Raw genomic sequence first — 10846 nt, forward strand, 5'->3', positions numbered from 1 at the left:
AACAACAACAACAACAACAATCCATACCTAAGGATCCCTGGTTACACCGTGGTTAAAGCATTCAACTGCTAGCCAAAAGGCTGGTGGTTCGAACTCATTAACTGTTCCACGGGGCAAAGATGTGGCAGTCTGCTTCTGTGAAAGTTACAGCCTTGGAAAGTCAATGGGGCAGTTCTACTCTGTCCTATAGGGTTGCTATGAATCCAAATTGACATGATGGTAACAGGTTTTGGAATCTATACTTATCAGACATGTGTTGTCACAGACTACACTGAAAGGTATGGATATTGCAAGAGCTGATCACACTTGAAGTTCCTTCCTCTCTCCTCCCTTGATATAATACAACACAGCAGCAAGAACAAAGGTCATGGAATCAGAAGCCAAGGGTCCTAGTTTTGGTTCTGTACCTGAAGCTGTATGAGCCTCTGAATTTCCATTCCTTAATTTTAGAAAGAGATGGCAATATCATTCATACTTTTATCCTCATAAGGTTACAAGATAACCAAGTTAAACAATAGGTGGGAAAACATTTCTGTATCTTGCAAAGCACTATAGTGTCTTTATCATTTCCATGTTCACTATATTGGCAAATAATCACACTTAAGGGGTGAACCATAAAGTCTTGGGATTTTTCCCATAACCAGCAAGAAAGAGAAAGTGAAGCCGTTAGGCAGATCTGGCAGAAAGCCAGAACTTCTTGATGCCCTGTAGGAACCACTTAGCACTTTAGAATCAGCCAAACCTGTTTGGCTTTTGTGAATACATGTAGGACACTATTTGGACTTCCCTTGTTTATTCAATTAAGCTGGGAGATCTTGCCAACCACCTCCATTTTCCTCAGTCTTTTATTTCTCTTGCTTTCTTTGGTCAGCATATTCAGCTACTGGATGACTGATCTGTAAGTATTCAGGGAGCAAACACAATATAGTTTGTGTTTCTGGAAAGTGTTCCACACAAGACAAATACTTTTCACTGACCGTCATATTCAATAACTATCTTTAAAAAAATCCTGTTTATGAAATGTGAAGGAAAGGAGTTAATAATATTGATTAGACTAGCTTCATTAACCTTTATATTGTAATATTGTGAAAGAGAATTGGCTTCTCCCTATAATTTGTATAAGGCTGAACTGCATGTATATAAAAATGCTATTATTATGGTCAATTTCCTTTGGCTAAATCAAATATATTTAAAGGTAAATATTCACAGGGGAACTGAGAGACTTCAAAAATAAATTAAATTTTGGCTGTGTTGAAAGTTATGTTTGAATTCACCTTAATAAAGCCATCTCTATTCAACTCTTTTAAGTATTTGGGAGGTGGGGAAGAGTGGAAGTTAAGGTTATTTAAATGGGAGGTATCTTTTCATACTCACAAGTCTTTATATTAAACCAAAAGAAATGCTGTCCTTAGGTTATATGGCTACTGACTATCTAACACAGAATACCCCCACATGCTTTTAGGTAGAAGTCATTCTATGAACAAGCTTTCGATTTTTCAATGAGAACTACCAGCAAGTTGCAAAGAAAAGGCATTAATGTGTTACAGTGACAACCTAACACAGAATGGGTGTGCAATGAAAGTTTGCTGAACGAATGAACTTCAAGTTGACACATCGTTTCTAAATTGTGCATACGTTTCAGTAATGGGAAGGTTTATATAAATATGTCTTGGGTAAAAGTGTACGAAAATTGTACAGCCATTAGCTGTAATCACCCCTGGGATAAATCCATTCCCGGAGCGGAAAAGGCAGAGAGAGTATGAAGGTTGAAAGACTGGAAAGGGCATCAGAGAGGCACACTCGTGGGATAATGGGATGCAGGGAGCTTGTTTTGACTGGTGTCTGCAGCGGTTTTCTCGCCTAGGGCAGCCCTGTCCCTGTGTGGTGGACACCAGCTAAAATAGGAACTTCGTCACCCTTGGCAGCTCCAGCACCAGCATCTGCATCTTGCATTAACTGCACATTTCTGAGCAATGTCAGGGTCAATCTGAGCCAGGGAGCAGCAAGAAAAGTTTTCAGTCACTTCAACTTTGCTCCCACTTCTGTGTTAGGGCCATCAAAATCTTGTCAGCAGCAATGATTGCTCACTGATGCGGCAAGCGTGGGAGACAAAAAGGCAATTGGCAATACCCATCCCCAGACAGGCACCACAGCTGGTATCAAGCACCTGAGAGGGACTGCAATCCTGGTAGGTTTGGGAGGTGTTTATGTAATTTTCCAAGCCGCCTGGAAGCTTAGTGGCTTGTGTATAAATGATCAGATGCAAATAGTCCCGGTGGCCACAGTTTGTTTTCCCAAAATTTTACTGCACTGCACATAAGGATGAGCTGAGGGCCTCTGTTAATAATCAGCTGGCGAGAGCTGATGAGGGGAAGCCGTTGATGCCAGGCAGACTGTCATCAGCCTTGTATCCACTCAGGGAGCCAGCACTGTCCCATAATGAATGACCTCTTCCACCTGAGCAAGAATAAAACCACTATGGCAGCTCTTCGGCAGATGAACTTCCATTCTGGTAGCTGTTTATTATTATTCTGCATTCAATTCCCTACTTTCATCTCAGGAGAAAAAGAATAAACTGTGTCTACTCCTCCCTAGAACTCTAATGTTGCTCTAAAATTTATCTAGGACGTATCAGTTTCCGTGACTCATGTATACTCTCCACCTTATACGTGTCAATGCATTGCTGCTTACCACCAATAAACAAACAAGTAAGTGCTATTATGGTGTGTTTGCTCCGCGTTGGACACAGAGTTGAACATGGTACATGCTAATTTTCCCAGTTTTAGAGATGGGGAAACCAAGATTTGGTGGGGCTAAGTGACTGTCCTAAGGCCCTGGCTAATATGTGGCCGAGCAGGGATGCAAAATAAGCCCCAAAGCTCGTGTTATCCACCACGTTGCATACTGTCATTTTTTAAAAAAATCCATGCACTACCCAGAAAATTCTTGGCAAGTTTATCTTCCATTACAAATTCAAGTTCATTCCTTGACAAATGTTTGGGTTTCCATTCTACTCCAAGAAGCATGCTAATCAATGAATCAAGACCACAGGGGCCAATGAGGCAGCTATAATGAGGGTAGGATAAGGAGCTTTGAGTTTAGCAGAAGGACAAATGCCTGGGTGGTGGAACCTGATGTTAGAAGAAGTTAAACGCCACTGGGAAAAACAAAGAGGAGCTGCAGAAGGGACTGTTTTTGTTTTTTTTGTTTTCCTGTTAGGTTGGTACCGAGACCTGAAACACAATGAGGAGAATAGAAAGGATGAGGAATAAACAAACTATAAAGAGCCAAACGACACTGACAGGTGATGAAGGAAGAAAAAGACACATTGCTTTCCAACCCAGCCTGGTGAGGCTTCTCACACACCACTGCATCACTTTGTGCCAAAATATTTGTGGAGTTGGTATAAGAAAAATGCTCTGAATTTTACTAGCTGAAGTACCAGTCTTTCGTGGTCTTATTCCTTCCAGATATTATCTTCTCATTAGCATGTTTCAAGAAAATACTGTACCACTAGGGAGGGAAGAGGAAAAGTCAAGTCATAGAGGCATTAAGGAGGTAAAAGAAAAGGGAAAAATGGGAGAAAAATTCATTGGCTTCTTTTCATGCATTGTCTAAAAATAATCTATCTGGCTCTGGTCACTGGTTGGTGAAGGAGAGGACACTTTGACACTCCCGAGGGTACATAGGACATGACCATAAAACCCGTGCCAAGTGCCTGTTGTCTTGCTTTTCAATGCATTATTTACAGATGCTAGACATTTTAGAAGAGACCCTGCCTGATATTTAGCACACATTTCCCAGGGAACAAATTACTTTCTCTGGGATTCCTCTAATTTTCATAAGGCCTGCGTTCTTCTCATGTAAATTTTAGTGAGAATTTAATGTTCATTAGCATTGAAAAACATGGAACTGTGTAAATGAATGTCTTTCATTTAGAGAGAGAACATATTGGTTATATACAAGAGGTAAAAACACCAACTTTCCAATAAATAGCCACCATGTCCAAGGATAAACCATCTCTTGTAGAAATAAAACAATGTTTTGTTTCTGGGCAGCTTGGCACAGTAGTTCATAGTAGGGGCACTGGAGTCATATTGCTTGGGTTTGGATCTTGTTCCACAACTTTCTACCTATAGTACTTTGCTTAAATTATCTATTTTCTCTGAGCTTCAGTGTTCTCAATTGTAAAATCAGTGTTTTCCTTCACGGGTGATTTTCAAGATTAAAGAGATAATGTACGTAAAGATTTAGCCTATTACCTGGTACATAGTAAATGCTCAGTAAAACATAAATATTGTTCTTAATGGTATCATCATTATCTTCTTTCTGATAAATATATATTTTTTCTTTTCAACCAAGTTTTCCAATACAAAGGGCCTGTATGATTCTTAGGGAATGTAGATTCTATTCATAAGCCTTAATGATTACCAACTATTTTTCATTGACCTCTTAGCCAGCAGATATCAATGCCTCCAGAATGATACTCGGTTCCAGCTAGCCTTTCATAAAAACATTTTTACCTCAACACACATGCGTATATGTCATCAGTGCTAGCTTCTAAATTTTATATATGGTTCCTTTAGCTAACTGACCTTATGCTTTTAAATTTTCTATGAATTTTACTGATGGAATAAAAACATAAACAAGCCCTTTGTTGTATTAAAAAATGTGTTGAAGATCAATATTAATCTTAATTTTTACTGTGTTTTTAACCATTTTATAGGGGCAATTTAAAATTTATAATTAAATTGTGGAAAACATTGTATTTCCCAATATTAGCGATATTTTCAAGTTGTAATTTGTTTTTTAAACTGTCAAAACAGTCTGTTTCAGAAGTGTCACTAACTTTCTTAAAACATTAGTTGTAAAAATTTGTGCAATCTAATTACAAGTTGCCTGCCAAAAAAAAAAAAAGAAAAAAGCAGTTCATCAAAAGAACATAAAAGACACCCCTTCATTTGTATTGAACAAGGTCAGTATAACTTTGTTATCAACTAACAAAGTTTGTGGCTACGTCTGAAAATTGCAAGTTCTCAGTTTAATGCTTCAGAATAATAAGCAGTCAGATATTAACTGAACTAAAAGGTCTCCTTCATTCCCATTGATCTTTTTTCCTAATTGGTACAATGTACACACAAGGATTTTAGCTAGCAGTGACAACTTTAGGAACAGTGAGCTAATGGCAGCATTTATTTTGCATTTACATTTTGATTGTGGCAAATTTTTGGAAAAGGAAAGAAATTTTGACCAGGGCTAACAAAATAATTTTATAAAGTCTTCTGTGATTGAATTTAATGCATTTAAGGAGTAAGTAGTTTCCCTTGATGCCAATTGGGTTCTGCTTTGTTGCTTTTCTGAGTTGATTTACATCTCCTTTGCAATGTTATCAAGTGTCTGTTATCATTCTCAATCAAGCACAGTAGTCTCCAAACAAATTAGAGGCAATGTGGCATCCAAGGAGAGTACTGTCACACTGCCTTTTTAAAAATTTAATGGATTGTATAGTTGCTTAATTTTATTAGGAAGCATTGCAGCAGACATTGCTGGAGAAGAAGCCAGATATCCGTTCATGCAAGGAAGATCTACAGATGCAATTTAAAAGTGCTCAGTTTAGAAATTATGAGGGTTTTTCCCCAATGGAAATTTTAATATGAGTTGACTAGCAAACAGGCTAGACAGCTAATTCCACTCTCAAATAACTGAGAACTGTGGATTTTGACAGAAGTGACCATAGATTCACCTACTTAACTGCTCCTGGGTCTTAAGTAACTGAAGGTTGACTAAGAGGAGTCTCCAAATGGTAACATGAAGTAGAACACTATATAAACATACTTGGGAGAGGGTAGATAAAACATTATATTAGAGCAGCTTTCTTTAAGTAAAACTGTATTACTGACAGTATTTTTATTTGAGTCTAGATTGCAGTAAGCACCCACTAAAGAAGTATATGCTTTGGTCAGAATATTTTTATCTAGCATATGTCTTCACCCACAGCATCTGAAGTCACAAATCTGCTTGTTCAACCCGTTTTTATTTCATGATTGATGGGTAACATGAACGTGTTCATTTGACCTGCATAAAATAGGCTGAACAGCGCACCGTCTCTTTGTAGTTACAAGTAGCTGATTGTATTTATGTACAGAGAATAGGAAACTGTCCATGGGTATGTCTAGTTACAGTGATAATGTTCTAGAGTGCCAACAGTTTCCAGGTTTGTGAGCAGATTAACAGTTCTTGAAGAGTCATTTGGCAGTGGTCAATAAATAGTGTTCAATCCATCTCTCATTCTCTCATTTTATCTGTCATGGTCATGCAGACATTGGGACAGAAGTATGTCACGTTATTCTTCACTACATCTTCTCATAATCTACTTCTAAGCAAAATTATCCCAACTCCTACAGCATTCTCATGAAAAACAGGAATAAGAACAAAGTTGTCCCAAGAGGAGACTGGAGAAGGAGAAAACAGCTTGGGAGGATGATCATGCATGGCCGCCTACACATTGACCGAAAGAAGCTTACCCACAGGAAGCCAACCAAAGAAGGTCACTTCTGATGGACCTTTTAGAAGCAACTTACTTGTCCTGGGTTGTTTGGTTTGGTTTTAAGCATTGAGTTAATGGGTTCAGTAACAAACTCATGAAGAATCTTTTGGGAGTAAGTGTGAACAACAACAACAAAAGGGTATGGATGCCTTCATTCATTTATTCCATAATTTTTATTTATTTATTTTGAATTGTTACTAAATGCCAACCATTATGCTGGATTCTGGAGAATTCAAAGACATTTAGACCAAGACTCTGCCTTCTAGAAACTTTCAGATAATTGGGAAGGGAGTGAGTAGACAAATAAGGTAATAAAAGTATATCTAAGAGGGGCACCTGAACAAGACTGTGGGAGAATGTGTTGGGTAGGGATTTATAAGACTCTTTAGAACAATGACTGAGTCCTGAGCAAATTAAAAATGTGGATAAGTTAGCCTGGTGAAGTGTCTGTGTGTGGGTGTGTGTGTGTTTGCAGTGATTTTGGTGGAAAGAGGAGGGACAGCCACCACATATGGAGGACAAGAGGTAAAAATACAGCAAAATGTGTTTGGGAACTGCAAGTATTTCACATATTTTGAGGGAAGGTCACAACTGGAGAGTGGCAGGGCATGAGCTCACAAAACAATTAGGGTCTAAGCCACCAAGTTTTAGCTAACCCATGCTAGCAAATCTGGACTGTATGCTGAAGCATTTAGAAGTATTTAAGCATGAAGTGAATAGATCAAAACTATATTTTTAGAAAACTCTCAAGAGGCAGCATGGGTGAAACACCTTTATAGGGTCATAAAAACAATGCTTTTAATTTTGTTCTGGAAGGAAAGATAAAGGGAGTGATATCTGTCTTTCTACAAAATGGATAGATGGCAAATCCACATTTCAATTCATTTAAAAATTTTTGCCCACAAAAGTTTTTGAACCTCAACTGCATGTGGTCAAAGTACTAAATTTCCCATGGTGAGAAAAGTAGGTGCTAGATGAGAGAAGCCAATCTCTTAGCTGGCCAAAAAGTCCATAAGTACCCCAGGGAGCAGCCAAGGCCAGGAAGTTCACTTCAACTCATTATGATCATGTGGAATAGTAAGGGATGGCTGATCCAAGAACTGAATGAATCCAAGTCCAACAGGACTTTTTTCTCATACTTTAAAACTAACCTTGAATTGAAAATGTGCTGTGATTTGCACATGTCTATTGAGTGCTGCTATATGCCAGGAGCTGTGGTGGGCACTTACTAATTGAGTGCAAGATGGAAGGAAAAATGAACATTTCCATTTATTAATCCAACAAATATTTATTCAGCATTTACTATGTGTCAAAAAATATGCTAGTCATTGGAGCTTCAATGGTGACCAAAACCAGGTCCTCCTGGGACTAAAAGTCTAGTGGAGTGAATGGGTGAGAGTAATTTTAGAAACATATCTCTTCTTTGACAGTGAAGGATAGAGGTAAATATTAAATGGGTGGGCCTAAGAGGGCTGAGGGGGCAGCTCAGACAGAGACTATGCATCCTCATTATGTGTTGAGAAGGAGTATGTGTTATTCACTTAGTAAGATGAGAGCTCTGTCTTCTCTTTTGTCTTGGCTGTTTCTAGATCTAGAAGGTATTGTGTGTGTGTGCGTGTGTGTATGTGTATGTGTATTCATTTTATAACCTGTGTTTGAATTGTAGCCATCATGATTTTGTTAACTTCTGTTGTAAAACTTTACCTAATTGATCTCAATACACTGTATCCATATCCAGCCTGAATCAGGCTGTCTACTCAATGTCTATAGGGATGACATATAATTTTACCAATTATCCTTCTGTTTAAATGTCTATAACAAAAGCTTATGGTTTATAAGCAATCATAGTGTCACCTGAATTAATAGCCTTTACTGTGGCTACTAAGTCTATTTGAATGTAATAAACTTGATATTTCACATCCGGAAATCAAGCCTGGCTCTAATTTCATATGAGGAATTCTCACCTGGGAGGTGGGCACAGTGTTTTATGAGAGTCTGGGACCAGGGGAGTGGATTTTCACAAAAAGTACCTTCAGTACATCTACTGATTTCAGAAATCAGTAAAGAATTTGGCTGGTGATATGAAAAAAACAGCATGAGAAAACATTGTTGGGAACATAATCTTAAATAAACAATTATAAAACACTACCGTGAATCAAAGATGTTGTTATGTTTTTTATTTAAAGCAGACATCATTGCTTAGTTTAAAGAAAGATGCTTCCAGCTTGGAGGAAACAAACCTCCTAAAATCATTTTTTAAAAACTGCCTATATTGCTTCACTGGAACTTTCCTTTTCTTTATGCTTCTATTCTGCTTTTTATTTTATGTAGCATTTTCATTAGTTGTGGAGGAAACTGAACTAGTCAGGTCATTCAGGGATTTAATTTCTTTCCAAAGGGCTACTTCAAAACAACTATGAATTTGGAATTTGTTTCTGTTTTCACTAGTAGGACAGTACTTAAAAGAATTCTGTTTGCAAAAGGGTGATATTTGAAGTGGTCACTATCCCTTGATGTTTATCAAGGGGTCTTCACTCATAGAATCACAGAGTTTCAGAGTAGGAGTTAATACTGGAGGTCATTTCATGTAGTCCTCTTGTTTAAGATGAGAAAAGTCAGTCCCAGAGAGCAGAAGAACCTAACCCTACATCTTTAGATGGAATTTCTCTTTTATTTGAGCCCATTTTCCATTAGGAAGATTTCCCTAAGGCCATCTGTGATCATGCAGGACTTCATTGTACAACTCCAGAGGCACTATTCACATTGTGATCTGAGTAAACAGTGACCCCATGGGTTGTGCAGCATTGGGGCTGTTAACTGTACCTCCACCAATGCTTTCTCATTGGTGATGAATTTCTTTCTGTGAAAATAGAAAATACTCAGAGACAGTCCCAAAGGCTGTGTCTGTATAAGCAACTTTAATTTAAAAATATTTTTTGTTAAAAATGCCTTAATACTATACAATGACCTGGAAACACAAGGAAAACAATACTTTTTATCCTTAAATTTTAATTGCAGCATGTGCAATTAAAATGCATAGAGCCCAGGAGAGTGATGACCTAGGCCATATGCATTGCAGCACAATTGGCATTAGGATGTGACCCAGCTTCTCATAGAGTGAGCGATGTGTAGGCTCTGATTTGCCATCTTGGCTGCAGCATTACCGGTACCTTGGACACTTACCACATATCTCAGAGATACACGGTGTGAATCGGAGGGTCCCATTTGGCCCTATGTATGTCCCCTCTGTGAAACTTTTCTGGGGCCTGGCCCTTGATTTCAGCCACCAATATCTGAAGGGACTCAAGCAGCGCTAGGGTTCTGAAGCTACGACCAAGAAAGAAAAAGAGAGAATTGAAAGCCTTCCATCCGTTTTAGTGGCAATGAGTCAAGGATAACAGGTTAGAAATACTTGTTAGAAGGGGGCTCAGGAAGTAATGGTTACTTGAAAGGTTTATGGTTAATTCTGTCTGCCCCTATCCAGAGATAACTCCAACAATTTAAGTTATAGAAGCTGCTTACAAATAACTCAGGATAAGGTTATGGACATTCTAATACTTCCTGTTCTCCTCTTGGTTGGTTAAAGCCAGAAGACTATCTGTGACTATTACCAGGCAAATGTCTTAGATCAGAGTTCCATATGATTTTACTCTTGGGCTGAATTTGCATTCATATGAATAGAAATACCAAGTGAACATCTGAGAGTTGGATACTGTTATTTGTTTTTTCCATTACATTTACTAAACCCTTGGCTTTTTTCTTTTCTTTTCTTTTTTCCCTCCTTAGCGCTGCAAGAGAGTTCCTCACTTTAGTTTGTTTTAAGGAAGAACGATAAAGCAGAGAATCCAAAGTGGAGGCTGCACAGAGCAAATGTGTGCCTGAGCCTAAGGGTAGAGACCTCAGACGATGAGTTCTAGGTCGTGCAGCTCAATTCTAGTCGCCTCTTGTAGGATGCAGACCCATCCGAGAAGTGGGAATATTCGATTACTCCGACTTAATCTTTAAACATCGGTAAAGCACAATACAAAGCTAAAGGGTGTGTGCGAGGCCACTAATGTATGTGTGTATTTACTGCCAGAAATAATCCCATGAGGTAGATTTGCACATTGTTGTATTTCTGGGTTACAGAAGAAACTGGAGCATAGTGAGGTTAAGTGGTTTGTAAGGTGATTGTGAACAGGGCAGTGAATAATCAGATTCAGTGATGCAGGCAGAACTTCATTGTGCTCACTTAAGGGAATTTTAGTCTTCCCCAGATTTGGTTCTATAAAAGCAGCCATTACTTTGGAACTTGGTATA

The 10846-nt window shown here is 38.4% G+C and overlaps 1 protein-coding gene across 1 annotated transcript in view; it reads right to left on the bottom strand.

Annotated features, from left to right (window-relative positions):
• Window positions 1–10846, bottom strand: part of VWC2L (von Willebrand factor C domain containing 2 like) — a 224132-nt gene that overhangs the window by 57759 nt on the left and 155527 nt on the right. The window lies entirely within an intron of this gene.

Source organism: Orycteropus afer, unplaced genomic scaffold (genome assembly GCF_000298275.1).
Source record: "Orycteropus afer afer isolate SDZICR_OR568_19922 unplaced genomic scaffold, OryAfe1.0 scaffold00002, whole genome shotgun sequence".
In the NCBI taxonomy this organism is placed as follows: domain Eukaryota; kingdom Metazoa; phylum Chordata; class Mammalia; order Tubulidentata; family Orycteropodidae; genus Orycteropus; species Orycteropus afer.